Source organism: Lepidochelys olivacea (genome assembly GCF_965140295.1).
Source record: "Lepidochelys olivacea isolate rLepOli2 genome assembly, chromosome: 1".
NCBI lineage: Eukaryota > Metazoa > Chordata > Testudines > Cheloniidae > Lepidochelys > Lepidochelys olivacea.
The window spans coordinates 48,620,374-48,634,540 of NC_140411.1; the positions used below are offsets into that span (position 1 = coordinate 48,620,374).

General features: G+C 57.7%; 1 protein-coding gene across 3 annotated transcripts in view; it reads right to left on the reverse strand.

Moving 5' to 3' along the window:
* KATNAL1 (katanin catalytic subunit A1 like 1) overlaps window positions 1-3,149 on the reverse strand; it is a 50,516-nt gene extending 47,367 nt beyond the window's left edge. Inside the window, exon 1 of one of the 3 annotated variants that reach the window (XM_084621166.1) lies at window positions 2,940-3,148. The gene's annotated coding sequence lies outside the window, so the exon portion shown is untranslated. Of the gene's footprint in view, window positions 1-2,415; window positions 2,551-2,939 lie in introns of those variants that run through there. The other 2 variants (XM_084621168.1, XM_084621170.1) reach the window with 2 other exon arrangements.
* Window positions 3,150-14,167: the final 11,018 nt, after the last annotated feature.

The window sequence follows — 14,167 nt, forward strand, 5'->3', positions numbered from 1 at the left end:
CTCATTTAAGTTGCGCTCAAAAAAAAAAAAAATCTCACTTTTCCTGCAATGTCTACAATAAATGAGTCCGTTATTTTCATTGGTTTTAATGTGACCTGTTTTATTTTCCCATTAAAAAAGAAAAGCACTAAGATGTGTACATCTCATAGCAAATAGCTGCATTATGCTTTTGCTGTAACCCTCATTCTCCCTTACACTATCTCCCTCCCTACTGCTGTAATCCTTACTGATGGTGTTATGTCTAAAGCTATGTTTACACCACAGGCAGCGGGTATAATAGGCCTTCCCTGGCACAGCCACTGCCACAGGACGCCATTTGAGAGTTTTAACTTATTATGCGTCACGCAGGTTCCGGGGCAACTGAGGAGGCTATATCTGCTATTCAGCTTCCCGTAATCAGTAATCTCCCTGGACTCCAGAGAGATTACTGATGAACCCAGGAAGCTGAGTAGCAGATACCGCCTCCTCAGCCACCCTGGAACCTGCATGGTGCATATAAAGAGCTTCCCATTCTTCCACTGGATGGCTGGGGGAGGTGTGCTGCCTCTCTCATTCTCCTGCCGGTGCAGAGGTGGCTCAGGCCAGCATGGCCAGGGGTGGCTTGGGCTGCTGGGGACCAGGGCTCGGGTAGGGCGCTGGGGCTCCTCCAGAGATTGGGGTGGGGGCTTAGGGTTCTGATGGGCCCTGGGCTTCTCCAGACGCAGGAGGGGTGGTCTGGGTGGCTCAGGACTCTGCTGCATGGGGCGGGGCCAGGGGGCTAGCCTCCCCGAAAGGGGTGTCCACCTTCCGCCCATGGTCTACACTACAGCCTATGTCAGCAAAATTTATATCACCCTGGGGTGTGAATATTCCACACCCCGAGCGACATAAGTGACACCGACATAAGCACTCATGTGCACAGTGCTCTGTCAGTGGGAGAGTTTTTCCTGCCGACATAGCTTATGCTGCTCACGGAGGTGGGTTTTTTATGCCAACAGGAATGCTCTCACCAGCTGTGCCACTGCAGCGCTGTACGTATAGACATGGCCTAAGAGTGGGTTGCCAAGGGCTTGTCTACAGTTGAAATGCTACAGCACGTTAGTGTAGAAACTACCTATACCAATGGGAGAGGTTCTCCCATCAGCATAGGTAATGCACCTCCCCAAGAGGTGATAGCTAGGTCAACAGAAGAATTCTTCCAACAACCTAGTGCTGTCTACATGGGACTTCGGTCAGCTTCACTACATTGCTCTGCGGTATGGATTTTTCACACCAATGAGTAACATAGCTGAGTCAATCTAAGTTTCTAGTGTAGACCAGCACCAACTCTTCTGGGTAGGGACAGCATTTTTCCTCTTCTCTGAAGGATGTATCACACATTTGGGTACTATAAAATAAATAAGTTGAAAATATTTAACTTTTCCCAACTGAGCAGCATACTAAATGTATTGACTGCATTTACAGCAAGAGATAGCAATTTTTCAAATGTAATTAAATTATAAATGTTTACAATTTGTGAATATCTTAGGAATGGTTGGGAAAGAAATCACTAGACTGCTAAATCATATGCTAATTCACCAATCAATCCTTCCTCTTTGGACACTTTAGAAACCACTCACAGGGGCTCAAGTAAAATCTCAGTGCATCTGCTACAACTAGAGTAAAATGCACAAAATATGGTGTGTCTAGGATAGGAAATGTTTTTTCCTCCCCCACTAGAAACAAATGTCCATCATTTTAAAAGTAGAGGACACAAGCCACCGAAGAATAGACTGTAAGGAAAAATCCTGCACTAGTCCCTACAGGATGAAGCATGACCTAACATTTTGTTCCATCTCCAATTACTATATTGAACACAGACTTTTGTATGCTAAATCTCTTCGGAGCAGAAACTTTGTTTTCTGTCTTTTCTAAAGGGACAAGCTGCAGAACACGCTAAATCTGCAACCTCGGGAGAGGAGGCTGTGGAATCAGGATGGAAGAGCTGAGCATTTCAAAGACAAAAGGAACTATGAAAAAATAAAACTGGCTGTGTGCATGCGTAGAGCGGCTAACGCAACAGGGTCAGTGTTTGAGAGGTGCATTAGAATTGCACAACATACAATAAATCATTTGTTGGATGACACTCCAGAGCCCTCACTCCCTCCTTACACACCTCCTTCATTCCCCCATGTCCCCTCACACAGCACTCATCCCCACCCCCTTACACACCCACTTCTCCATCCTCAATGTACAGCACTCAGCCCCCCCTTGGACCCCCACCTACCTAACCATCCTCACTATGCAGCTCTCAGCCTCCCCACCCCCACTTCTCCATCCTCGTTATGCAGCACTCAGCCCGCCCCTGCCAGCTCCCCAGCACTCCCCCTCCAGCCCCCACGCACAACGCGCCCCCTCCCCCAGCCCCGGCGAGGGGAGCGTTTCCCAGCCCCCTGCCTGGTTCTGGGGCGCTGGTCTGTCCGCTCGCAGGGCCCCGCCCGAGATGCGGAGGCCCCACCATCCCGCGACAGACGGTGGGGCGGGGGAGCAGCCTCAGCACCGTTATACCGCCCCCGTCTGCGGCAGCGGCCCCAAGCAGGGGCCCAGCCGGCGCTGTCGCAGGCCCCGGTGCCGCACCCACCTCCGGGCCCCCAACAAATCACCCCCGACCCCCGCAAAGGCTCAGATGCCGGGGCAAAGCCAGGCTGTGCCCCCCACCCGGCTACACGCAGCGCGCTGGGCTCTGTAGTCCGCTCCCGCCCGCGCCTCTACTGGGCGTCACAGAACGCGTGAGCCCAAGAACTACGTCGCCCATCCTGCTTCGCGGCAGAGGCTCCGCACCTCCCTCCCCCTGCGGCCGGCAGGACAGAGGAACGTTCAGTCGCCCAACGCCGCTCGCGCCGCGGCCCCTCTCGGGGTTTGTTTCGCGTCCCCGCCCCAGCAGCCGCGATAGGCGCCGCCCAGTCAGACCCTGCCCTCACCTGGTGGAGCCACCTGCACCTCTGCCCTTGGGTGCGTGCCCGCGTGCGGGGGGGGGGAGGCGCAGCCTGCCGGCTCCGTTAGCCCCTGGCCTGCGAGCTGCGGCGGCGGCTCGTTGCCATGGAGGCGAGGGGCGACGCCCGGCCCTGGTGTCTGGGTAGCCCGCTGCTCCGCCTCCCCCCCGCCCAGAGAGAGGCTGGGGGCGGGCTGGCCTCCCTGTGGGGTGGGTGAAACCCAGACCCCTTCCCCTTCCTCCACCACACCCGGGCGGGGGGGGGGCAGCCCGCACAGACCCCCCCACCTCCGCCCGCCACACCCACGGGGCAGCGTTACCCGCCCCCACAGACCCCCCCCACCTCCGCCCGCCACACCCACGGGGCAGCGTTACCCGCCCCCACTGACCCCCCCCCCACCTCCGCCCGCCACACCCACGGGGCAGCGTTACCCGCCCCCACAGACCCCCCCCCACCTCCGCCCGCCACACCCACGGGGCAGCGTTACCCGCCCCCACAGACCCCCCCCCACCTCCGCCCGCCACACCCGGGGAGCAGCGTTACCCGCCCCCACTGACCCCCCCCCCACCTCCGCCCGCCACACCCGGGGAGCAGCCTTACCCGCCCCCACAGACCCTCCCCCACCTCCGCCCGCCACACCCACGGGGCAGCGTTACCCGCCCCCACAGACCCTCCCCCACCTCCGCCCGCCACACCCACGGGGCAGCGTTACCCGCCCCCACAGACCCCCCCCCCACCTCCGCCCGCCACACCCACGGGGCAGCGTTACCCGCCCCCACAGACCCCCCCCCCACCTCCGCCCGCCACACCCACGGGGCAGCGTTACCCGCCCCCACAGACCCTCCCCCACCTCCGCCCGCCACACCCGGGGAGCAGCCTTACCCGCCCCCACAGACCCTCCCCCACCTCCGCCCGCCACACCCACGTGGCAGCGTTACCCGTCCCCACAGACCCCCCCCCACCTCCACCCGCCACACCCGGGGAGCAGCCTTACCCGCCCCCACAGACCCCCCCCACCTCCGCCCACCACACCCACGGGGCAGCGTTACCCGCCCCCACAGACCCCCGCCCGCCACACCCGGGGAGCAGCGTTACCTGCCCCCACAGACCCTCCCTCACCTCCGCCCGCCACACCCGGGGAGCAGCCTTACCCGCCCCCACAGACCCCCCCCACCTCTGCCCGCCACACCCGGGGAGCAGCCTTACCCGCCCCCACAGACCCCCCCCCACCTCCGCCCGCCACACCCGGGGGAGCAGCGTTACCCGCCCCGACAGACCCCCACCCACCACACCCACGTGACAGTGTTACCCGCCCTGACAGACCTCCCCCACACCTCCACCCGCCACAACCGGGGGAGCAGCGTTACCCGCCCCCACAGACCCCCCCCCACCTCCGCCCACCACACCCACGGGGCAGCGTTACCCGCCCCCACAGACCCCCGCCCGCCACACCCGGGGAGCAGCGTTACCTGCCCCCACAGACCCTCCCTCACCTCCGCCCGCCACACCCGGGGAGCAGCCTTACCCGCCCCCACAGACCCCCCCCCACCTCTGCCCGCCACACCCGGGGAGCAGCCTTACCCGCCCCCACAGACCCTCCCCCACCTCCGCCCGCCACACCCGGGGAGCAGCCTTACCCGCCCCCACAGACCCCCCCCACCTCCGCCCACCACACCCACGGGGCAGCGTTACCCGCCCCCACAGACCCCCGCCCGCCACACCCGGGGAGCAGCGTTACCTGCCCCCACAGACCCTCCCTCACCTCCGCCCGCCACACCCGGGGAGCAGCCTTACCCGCCCCCACAGACCCCCCCCACCTCTGCCCGCCACACCCGGGGAGCAGCCTTACCCGCCCCCACAGACCCCCCCCCACCTCCGCCCGCCACACCCGGGGGAGCAGCGTTACCCGCCCCGACAGACCCCCACCCACCACACCCACGTGACAGTGTTACCCGCCCTGACAGACCTCCCCCACACCTCCACCCGCCACAACCGGGGGAGCAGCGTTACCCGCCCCCACAGACCCCCCCCCACCTCCGCCCACCACACCCACGGGGCAGCGTTACCCGCCCCCACAGACCCCCGCCCGCCACACCCGGGGAGCAGCGTTACCTGCCCCCACAGACCCTCCCTCACCTCCGCCCGCCACACCCGGGGAGCAGCCTTACCCGCCCCCACAGACCCCCCCCCACCTCTGCCCGCCACACCCGGGGAGCAGCCTTACCCGCCCCCACAGACCCTCCCCCACCTCCGCCCGCCACACCCGGGGAGCAGCCTTACCCGCCCCCACAGACCCCCGCCACACCCGGGGAGCAGCGTTACCTGCCCCCACAGACCCTCCCTCACCTCCGCCCGCAACACCCGGGGAGCAGCCTTACCCGCCCCCACAGACCCCCCACACACCTCTGCCCGCCACACCCGGGGAGCAGCCTTACCCGCCCCCACAGACCCCCCCCACCTCCGCCCGCCACACCCGGGGGAGCAGCGTTACCCGCCCCCACAGACCCCCACCCACCACACCCACGTGACAGTGTTACCCGCCCTGACAGACCTCCCCCACACCTCCGCCCGCCACACCCGGGGGAGCAGCGTTACCCGCCCCCACAGCCTCCGCCCGCCACACCCGGGGGAGCCGCGTTACCCGCCCCCACAGACCCCCCCCACCTCCGCCCGCCACACCCGGGGGAGCAGCGTTACCCGCCCCCACAGACCCCTCCACCTCCGCCCACCACACCCACGGGGCAGCGTTACCCGCCCCCACAGACCCCCCCCCACCTCCGCCCGCCACACCCGGGGGAGCAGCGTTACCCGCCCCCACGTGCCCCCCATGTCTGCCCGCCACACCCGGGGGAGCAGCGTTACCCGTCCTCACAGACCCCCCCAACCTCCGCCCACCACACCCATGGGGCAGCGTTACCCGCCCCCACAGACCCCCGCCACCTCCGCCCGCCACACCCGGGGGAGCAGCGTTACCCGCCCCCACAGACTCCCCCCACCTCCGCCCGCCACACCCGGGGGAGCAGCGTTACCCGCCCCCACAGACCCCCACCCACCACACCCACATGACAGTGTTACCCGCCCTGACAGTCCTCCCCCACACCTCCACCCGCCACAACCGGGGGAGCAGCGTTACCCGCCCCCACAGACTCCCCCCACCTCCGCCCGCCACACCCGGGGGAGCAGCCTTACCCACACCCACAGACCCCCCCCCACCTCCGCCCGCCACACCCGGGGGAGCAGCGTTACCCGCCCCCACGTGCCCCCCACGTCTGCCCGCCACAACCGGGGGAGCCGCGTTACCCGCCCCCACAGACCCCCCCCACCTCTGCCCGCCACACCCGGGGGAGCAGCGTTACCCGCCCCCACAGACCCCCCCCCCCACCTCCGCCCGCCACACCCGGGGGAGCAGCTTTACCCGCCCCCACAGACCCCCCCAACCTCTGCCCGCCACACCCGGGTAGCAGCCTTACCCGCCCCCACAGACCCCACCCACCTCCGCCCGCCACACCCGGGGGAGCAGCGTTACCCGCCCCCACAGACCCCCCCCCCACCTCCGCCCACCACACCCACGGGGCAGCGTTACCCGCCCCCACAGACCCTCCCCCACCTCCGCCCGCCACACCCGGGGGAGCAGCGTTACCCGCCCCCACAGACCCCCCCCACCTCCGCCCACCACACCCACGGGGCAGCGTTACCCGCCCCCACAGACCCTCCCCCACCTCCGCCCGCCACACCCGGGGGAGCAGCGTTACCCGTCCTCACAGACCCCCCCCAACCTCCGCCCACCACACCCATGGGGCAGCGTTACCCGCCCCCACAGACCCCCCCCACCTCCGCCCGCCACACCCGGGGGAGCAGCGTTACCCGCCCCCACATGCCCCCCACGTCTGCCCGCCACAACCGGGGGAGCAGCGTTACCCGCCCCCACAGACCCCCACCCACCACACCCACGTGACAGTGTTACCCGCCCTGACAGACCTCCCCCACACCTCCACCCGCCACATCCGGGGGAGCAGCATTACCTGCCCCCACATACTCCCCACCACACCCAGGGGGGGCAGCCTTACCCGCCGCCACAGACCCCCCACCTCTACCTGCCACACCCGGGGCAGGTGGTTACCCGACTCCATAGACACCACCCTTCATGAGACTTTAAAAAGCTGAAATGGTGATTTCTGGCCTATCTGATGACTCACAGACACACCTGTCCACCCTCCCCCCCCCCCCACAGCCCACCTGTGCTCTGTCCTCCCACGTATCCACATGCTGCCTGTCCCCCACTCACAGCCTCCTGTGTCCCGTCCTCCCACGTATCCACATGCTGCCTGTCCCACCAACACTCACACACTGCCTGTCCCCAGTCCTCCCACATACCCACACCATGCCCGTCCCCAGTCCTCCCACATATCCACATGCTGCCTGTCCCACACCCACAGCCTGCCTGTGCCCCCTCTCACAGCCTGCCTGTGTCCCATCCTCCCACATATCCACACGCTGCCTGTCTCACCAACACCCACGCACTGCCTGTCCCCAGTCCTCCCACGTATCCACAGGCTGTCTGCCCCAAACACCCACACTTTGCCTACCCCTCTACAGCCTGCCAGTGCCCTGTCCTCCCACATATCCACACACTGCCTGTCCCCCCAACACCCACACTCTGCCTGACCCCTGTCCTCCCACGTACCCACACGTTGCATGTCCCCTCACAGCCCATTTGTCCCCCATCCTCCCACGTACCCACACAGTGCCTTCCCCCCCCCTTATTTCACCTGTCCTCCCACGTACCCATACACTGTTTGTGAGTCTGTGAGGTGGAAGCTGGCACTCACTCACTGAACTTCCAACAGATGGGAATGATTTTTAATCCTGCTGAGCTGGGCTGAAATCAAATTGGTGATGCACAGGGGAAAGTATATAGCTATATAGTATATAGCTATAGCTCATTAGCAATGCCTTCACACATCCAGTCTCCAATAAGTAAGGTTAAGATTATGTGACTTCTGAGACCTCCATGACATCTGATGCTTCAGCCATTGGCAGCGCATATCATAGGCTGGGGGAGGCTAAGCCGCCCCAAATAGCCCTATGTGGCCCCACCCATGCTCCACCTGAGGCTCCTGCCTGCTTGCCACTTCCCCCTGGACCCCAGCCCAGGCAGGCTGCTTCTCTTCTGGGACAGCCGGCCTGTGGCTGGGACTTGGGGCAGTTGGGGTCGCCCAGCACTGGGGAGACCCCGGGTGTGCCCTCTGGTGCTCCAGGCCTGGGGGCAGTTGGAGGCACTGGGGCTGCCCACCCTGTGCTGGGGGCGCTGAGGCTGCAGCACCCAGGCTGGGGACTGAAGCGTGCCTAGGAAACTAGGGCTGCAGGAGAAAGAGAACTCCAATTTGATTTGAAAAAAACTATCCTCCATGTCCATTTGCAGAAGTAAAGCTCATATGCCTACCGAGCGATTGTTGTTCATGGTAACGCTCCATACTGGTGCTTAGGCCACCCAGCAGTGGGGCCTGGTGCTCCAGGGCTCGGGGCCACGCACCACCCACCCACACAGCACTCTGGGGCTGGAGGTGTTCAGGCATCCTGGGGCTGCGGGGGCGGGGCCTCGGGCAGAAGGGGTGGGCTGGGCAGGGGACTAGCCTCCCTGAGCCCACGGTTCACCCGCCGCCCGTGACTTCAGCCCCAGGGCAGCAGGGCAGAAGCTGTCAGCCAATGTGGGCCTGAGAACTCTGAGCTGCCACGGGTGGCAGGGGCACCAGCAGCTCCCAGCCACTGCTGGGGGACCCAGAGCTCCCAGCCGATGCGAGCGGTGAGGAGACTCGCAGCTCCGAGCCACCAGCCCCGGAGCCACGGGCTGCGAGTATCATAGACAGTGGGAGGCTGTGCCACCCCAAACAGCCTGGCATGGCCCTGCCCATGCTCCACCCCCAGACCCCCTTCTGCAGTTCCCAGCACTCTGCCATGGCCAGGCTGTCTGGGGCTGGAGCTGTAGCTGGGGCTGGCTGGCTGGCTGGCCTGCCTCCCGCAGGGACTCAGGGTGGCTAGTGCTAGGACTGCGCTACCTGCACTCCAGGGCTGGGGGTGCTATGGCCACACCGCATGGCCGTCTGGGGTACCGGGGTTTGGGGCAGCTGCCTGGCACACCAGGGCTGGAGGCGCTGCAGCCATGCTGCCCGGGTGCCCAGGAGCTCTGTGCTGTCACGGGGGGCGGAGGGCACCCCAAGCTCCCAGCTACCGCTGGGAGCCCCCGCAACTCCCAGCTGGGGTACCCCAGAGCTCTCAGCCACCACATGCAGCAGGGAAACCCCGAAGCTCCCAACTGCCAGCCCTGAAGCTCCGAGCCGAGGACCCACAGCACCGAACCACCGCAGACAGCTGGGGGACCCCGGAGCTCCTAGTGGCAGCGGGTGCTGGATCCTCCTCCCCTTTCCTTCTCGCAGCAGGGCTGGGGCTCATCCCCATTTTGTCACAGTTATTTTTAGTAAAAGTCAGAGACCAGGTCATGTGCTTCTATGAATTTTTGTTTATTATCTGTGATCTGGTCTCTGACTTTTACTAAAAATAACTGAGACAAAATCTTAACCTTACCAATAAGAGCTAATTTATACCTTGGCAAATGAGGTTTGCTTTCTAAAGATAAATTTATTAAATCAAGATCTGACCTTTTTGGAGTTTACACAGGTGGGATTTTCCACTCTGGACATGCAACCAAAATCAAAAATTGCTCTCAGTCTTAAAGCCTATTTTGATAGACAAAAAAGGTGTGTTTTTCACTCATCAGCTCAATTGAGTTAGATTAACAAAACTGAAAAGCTTAACTTAACCTAACATGTTTGGAGTCATGTTAAGTGGCTCTGTTGTAGCTTAGGATCTTCAACTTCCAATGTGTTAACCTACATTTTAGCACTCTTTAAGAAGACTTGTCAATTGTGTTATGTTAACTTGATTGAACAAATTTGATAGAAAATCCTATCTTTTTGCCCATCAAGACATGGCCAAACATACTACTGTAAACCAGTAGATCTCAACTTTTCCAGAATCTGATTTGTTTTGTGTACCCCCAAATTTTACCTCACATAAAAACAACTAGCTTACAAAATCAGACATAGAAATACAAGTGTCACAGCACAGTATTACTGAAAAATTGCTTACTTTCTCATTTTTACCATATAATTATAAAATAAATCAATTGGAATATAAATATTGTACTCACATTTCAGTGTATAGCATGTAGAGCAGTACAAACAAGTTGTCTGTATGAAATATGAATTTGTACTGACTTAGCTAGTGCTTTTTATGTAGCCTGAAGCTCCCAACTGCCATCCCTGAAGCTCCAAGCAAAAATAAAACAACTAGGCAAATATCTAAATGAGCTGATGTACCCCCAGAAGACCTCTGCGTAACCCCTTAGGCAGTACGATAGCTAGATCAATGAAAGAAATCTTCCATCGAGCTAGTACCGTTTACACAGGAACTTAGGTCAGCTTTACTATATCTCTCAGGGATGTGGATTTTTCACACCCCAAGAGACGTTAGCTGGGTCGATCTAATTTTCTAGTGTAGACCACCAGCCCATGGATACTGAGAGATTCACAGATGAGATGGCTGGAAACAGAAATGAAAAAGATTATGGTTTGTTATTTTCTTTTTGTTTATTTCAGGTAAGGGAAATAGAACAGACAATAGCACCCAGTGACTAAGTAAGAATCGTATTCCAAACTAAAGAGGCAGTAGTTGGAGCAGCAATGCACAACTCAGGAAATAAATACTAAAGGAATTGAGATTTTCAGTCAAGGAACAAGGTAAGTTATGTGCAAGCACAGGTCTCAGTGAAACAGCCATGAAGTTGGAGTTCACCATGTTGGAGATGGCAAAAGTGGAGAAGGAATGAGAATTAATATAAGAACAGCCATATTGGCTCAGACCAAAGGTCCATCTAGCCCAGTATCCTGTATTCCGACAGTGGCCACTGCCAGGTGCTTCAGAGGGAATGAACAAAACAGGTAATCATCAAGTGAGCCATCCCCTGTTGCCCATTCCCAGCTTCTGGCAACCAGAGGCTAGGAACACCATCCCTGCACATCCTGGCTAATAGCCATTGATAAACCTATCCTCCATGAATGTATATAGTTCTCTTTTGAACCCTCCCCAGACCCCAAACCACCACGGGGAAAAGCATCTTTGGCTCTCTCGGGAAGAAGCTTTTGCTGTGCCCCATGCAGGTTCTGGGGCAGCTGAGGAGGCGATATTTGCTACTCAACTTCCAGGGTTCATCAATAATCTCTCTTGAGTCCAGGGACATTACTGATGAACCCGGGAAGCTGAATAGCACATACTGCCCCTTCAGCTGCCCCAGAACCTGCATGGAGCATAATAAAACAAAAACTTCCCCCCTCCAAACCCCGCACCGAGGTTCTGGCGGCTGCGTCAGTGCCAGGCCTATTATACCCACCGCCCATGCCCCTACCCCTCCATCCATCCAGCTTGGTGTACACCTAAAAGTTTTACCAGCAGAGCCAAGTTGATTAGAACACCCCTTACCAACACAGCTATGCTGGCAAAAGCCCTATTGTAGATGCAGCTATACCGGCAACAAGTCCTTTTGCTTGTATCACATGTTCCACTTGGGGAACTCTTTTGCCAGTAAAAGCTGTGTCTCCTCAAGGAGGGTTTTCTGGTAGAGCTCTGCTGGTGTATCTCAACCCCCTCCGGGCAAACCCTTTCAAGTGTAGACAGGGCTGTATTGTGGACACAGGCAGACTACAACTGTATGCGTGTCCATAAGAACATAAGAACGGCCATAGTGGGTCAGACCAAAGGTCCATCTATCCCAGTATCCTGTCTTCTCACAGTGGTCAATGCCAGATGCTTCAGAGGGAATGAACAGAACAGGTAATCATCAAGTGATCCATCCTCTGTCGCCCATTCCCAGCTTCTGGCAAATTCCAGATATGGGCCGCTAAAGAGAAACGCACAGTGCAAGAAGAGACCCACCAGAGAGCACTCAAGTTAGAAGGGCAAAAATAGGAAGGAGAGAAAGCAGCAGCTCAGGAAAGGGCTGGAAAGGCAGTTCATGATCAAAAGGCTGAAATTAGAAAGTCAGGTCCCTCAGCCAGTAATCTTCACCAGGTAGTCACAGTTGAGATAAAGTGTGCCCAACAGTTACAGGGGGATTGATTGCACTGAAGACTATTTACCCACCTTCAAAAGGATATGCACGGTACACAGAACCCCTGGAGAATGACTTACTTCCCAAATGACTGGTAAAGCTTTGCAAGTATTCAATGATATGGATGTAAGTGATGCTATGAAATATGTCCAGTATAAGAAGTCTATGTTCAGTAGGTTTCAAATTACCCCAGACGCATATTGCCTCCAATTTAGAAACCTCAGAAAACTTCACAAAATGAATCACAGGGAATATGTTCATAAAGTGGTGGATTATTTGAGAAAAGGAATCAAAAGTAAAGGGGAAGACAATTATGACAACACCTGTTTGCTCAGGAGAACGGTGGGAACAGTCTCCAACTTCTGTTGTGGTGGCAGCTGAGGCAGTGGACCGGACTCATACCTGCCAGCAAGACCCTTCTTAGAACTCAAGTCCCAAAGGGAAGGGCAAAAGCCGAGCATAAAAGGGGCTTCCTGATTTGTCCCCAGGAAAAATGAGGGAAGGGTGGGGACTAACCCCATACCACTCCAATTCCCATTGCCTCAGTGAGTCTGTTAAATTTGGGGTGGGTATCCCAAAGTATCAGTATCTTCAAGCTGTCCTCTCAGGTGTGCTGTGATCAAAGTAAACAGAAGATGGTTACATTTGGAGGGATGCAATGAAAACTGTTTTGAAGGTCTACTCAAAATGGTACGTGTCTGCAGGTAAATGCTGCAGAGGGTAGGCACTGGAGAAGCTACACAGCTGTATCAGGAGAGCAACAGAATGTCCTCTCCCATAATTCTTAATTAATTACCTAAACCCATTCTGAGCAGGTGGCCCCAGGGTCAGCCACACTGTCCGCTGCAGAAGTCATGGAGGTTGCAGGAAATCACGGAATCCATGACTTCCGCACCTCTGGCTCCGTGACAAACATGGAGCCCTACAATTGATTTACATCAATGTAAGATGAGAGATGAATCAGGTTTTATATCACAGGTATCCATATTAAAGGCTCAGAAACTAAACAAAGTAGTCTAATGGAATCATCAATATGCTGTAAAGGTGGATTCTAAACTTTATAAATGGATCTAAGGCCACGACCAAGGTTGGTCGATGATGTACAGCTACCGAAGTTCATATATCACTCAGGCACGTGCACATATGGGTGCTTGTATTGGTACTGCACATACTCACCAGGAGTGTTTGCTCTCATGTAAAATGCAGTGCACCATGGTTGGTATCCCAGTGTTTTGTAGGATATCAGCGATTCACTCAGGGTTTTCTGGGAGCTAGGGGTCAAGTTCACATTATGTCATTTTCTCCATCCCACAATACTTTTCACATCCCATAATTTTCACACAATTTTTTAAAACTCCTATAGTTCCACGTGGCACTTTTTGGCCTCTGCTATCTCTGGTGGAAGCATGCCAAGCTCAGCACAATGCTCATGAGTGTTGTTACTACAGGACTCATGATTCACCTGTATTTGCAACTTTTGAAAGAGTACTGCTCAAGCAAGATTGCTGTGAGGGACATGTGGAGATATTCAAGGACAATAACTGGATGCTGATGGATACAGCAACTCAAAATGTCAGGTTGGTGGTGATGTTTGTGGAGCAGCTCCAAATGGTGGTTCACCACTTCTGGGCCTGAGAAACAAGCATTGTAGGATTGCATTGTAAATGCAGATCTGGGATGATGAACAGTGGCTGCAGAATGTTTGTCTGCAGAAAGGTACGTTCCTTGATCTAAGTATCAGAGGGGTAGCCGTGTTAGTCTGTATCCACAAAAACAACGAGGAGTCCGGTGGCACCTTAAAGACTAACAGATTTATTTGGGCATCCTTGATCTGTATTCCAAACTCAACTCAGCCTTCCGATGCAAGAACACCAAAATGAGAGCTGCGTTGTCAGCGAGGAAGCAAGTGAGGATCACACTCTGGAAGCTTGCAACCCCAGGCTGCTTTCAGTCAGTGGGCAATCAGTTTGGAGGTGGAAAATCCATAGTGGGGGCCATGGTCACCAAAGTGTGTAATGCCATTCGGCATCCCCTGCTACACAAGAGTCTGACT